The sequence below is a fragment of the Erinaceus europaeus genome, unplaced genomic scaffold (assembly GCF_950295315.1).
Source record: "Erinaceus europaeus unplaced genomic scaffold, mEriEur2.1 scaffold_330, whole genome shotgun sequence".
Lineage (NCBI taxonomy): Eukaryota > Metazoa > Chordata > Mammalia > Eulipotyphla > Erinaceidae > Erinaceus > Erinaceus europaeus.
In genome coordinates, this window is record NW_026648248.1 from 40001 (window position 1) to 42500 (window position 2500).

The window sequence follows — 2500 nt, forward strand, 5'->3', positions numbered from 1 at the left end:
GCCGGAGAGGCCGCACCCCGGACTTCCACACACCGCCGACTGGCGGGGAGGAGAGACGCGGGGCCCGCGGACAGAACGAGAAGAGCGGTCCCATTCGCCGTGAATGTCCGTCCCTCGCCTGGCGCAGCTTAGGCCCGGCCCGGGAGAACACACCGTCACCACATCGGTCGAGCAAGAGAGAGAACGAGCGAGCGAGCGGAACGAGAGCGAGAACGCGCGTCAGTCACCCACATAAGGCGGGGCCGGGAAAGGAAGGAGCGGCCAGGGCCGGCGGAGGACTGCAGCCGGTGCACGACCGGGGGGGGCCTGCTTCAGCCTCGCCCACCACACACACACACCCTTCCCCCCGGGAGACGCCGTCAACGCGAGCAGCCGACAAAGCACCCCAGGAAAACAAGAGCCAACTCGGGGGGGCTCACACCTTGACTAGTCAATTACACGCCGTACACGCGGGCACACAAGAGCGAGCACACCTAGAAAAAAGGTGACCAGCCGGTGCCTCACACACAACACACTTTATTATTTAACCTTAAAGGGCGAGGGGTGAGAGGTCCATTCTGTGCTGTCGGAACTGCAGCCGCGAGCGCCCTGCGGGGCGGAGGACGCGCACGAGAGCCTCTCAAAGGCCCACGCCGCCTTCCACCGCCACCCCTCGGGCCAGGCACGAGAGACCGGAGGCGGGCGCCGCAGACAAGACACACGCAACGCTGACAGGCCCGTGGGACACGCGAGAGAGGGCCGGCGCGCAGGCCCAAGCGGGCGACCCGAGCGGCGGGAGAGGGCAGCGGCGGACAAGCGCGGGCGCCTTGCCGCCAGAGACCACAGGGCGAGGAAAGCAAGCCCCTCCGGCCAAGCGTCCAGGGCTAAGTCACGCGAAGCGCAGTCCACAAACTCCACTCAGCAACAGGCTAGGCCCGGCAGAGGGAGAGCGTGTCGGCACCTATCTGCTGGCAGAGTTTGCAGACGTCAGGCACTAGACATGGTCACGCCCTCATCCGGGGTAGAGACACACCTCAAGGCCGGACTCTCGGTTCTGCACCCCGGCCACCTGCCACCAGGCAGCATACCATCCCCGCTAGACCCGGAGGTCGCGAGGGACATCTCATCGACCTCTGAGATCAGCCAGCAAAAAGCCGGGGCGGGGGCGGGGGGAGCAGATATACGCGCTTCCCAGGCAGCGGCGTGGCGCGGCCCGGCCCAGACCCACTTCCGCGGGCGGAGGCTCCGGCCGGCCCGACCGGCTGGCCTCAAGCCGCGCGCACGCGCGCCTGCCCGGGCAGCGCCGCGCCGCGACCCGGCCCGACCCGGCCCGGCCCAGAGCAGACCCACTTCCGCGGGCGGAGGCTCCGGCCGGCCCGACCGGCTGGCCTCAAGCCGCCCGCCCGCGCGCCTGCCTGCCCGGCCCGGCCCGGCCCGGCCCGGCCCAGACCCACTTCCGCGGGCGGAGGCTCCGGCCGGCCCGACCGGCTGGCCTCAAGCCGCGCGCACGCGTGCCTGCCCGGGCAGCGCCGCGACCCGGCCCGACCCGGCCCGTCCCAGAGCAGACCCACTTCCGCGGGCGGAGGCTCCGGCCGGCCCGACCGGCTGGCCTCAAGCCGCCCGTCCGCCCGCCCGCGCGCCGGCCCAGACAAGACCCACTTCCGCGGGCTGAGGCTCCGACCGGCTGGCCTCAAGCCGCCCGCCCGCGCGCCTGCCTGCCCGGCCCGGCCCGGCCCAGACCCACTTCCGCGGGCGGAGGCTCCGGCCGGCCCGACCGGCTGGCCTCAAGCCGCGCGCACGCGCGCCTGCCCGGGCGGCGCCGCGCCGCGACCCGGCCCGACCCGGCCCGTCCCAGAGCAGACCCACTTCCGCGGGCGGAGGCTCCGGCCGGCCCGACCGGCTGGCCTCAAGCCGCCCGCCCGCGCGCCTGCCCGGGCGGCGCCGCGCCGCGACCCGGCCCGACCCGGCCCGGCCCAGAGCAGACCCACTTCCGCGGGCGGAGGCTCCGGCCGGCCCGACCGGCTGGCCTCAAGCCGCCCGTCCGCCCGCCCGCGCGCCGGCCCAGACAAGACCCACTTCCGCGGGCTGAGGCTCCGACCGGCTGGCCTCAAGCCGCCCGCCCGCGCGCCTGCCTGCCCGGCCCGGCCCGGCCCAGACCCACTTCCGCGGGCGGAGGCTCCGGCCGGCCCGACCGGCTGGCCTCAAGCCGCGCGCACGCGCGCCTGCCCGGGCGGCGCCGCGCCGCGACCCGGCCCGACCCGGCCCGTCCCAGAGCAGACCCACTTCCGCGGGCGGAGGCTCCGGCCGGCCCGACCGGCTGGCCTCAAGCCGCCCGCCCGCGCGCCTGCCCGGGCGGCGCCGCGCCGCGACCCGGCCCGACCCGGCCCGGCCCAGAGCAGACCCACTTCCGCGGGCGGAGGCTCCGGCCGGCCCGACCGGCTGGCCTCAAGCCGCCCGTCCGCCCGCCCGCGCGCCGGCCCAGACAAGACCCACTTCCGCGGGCTGAGGCTCCGACCGGCTG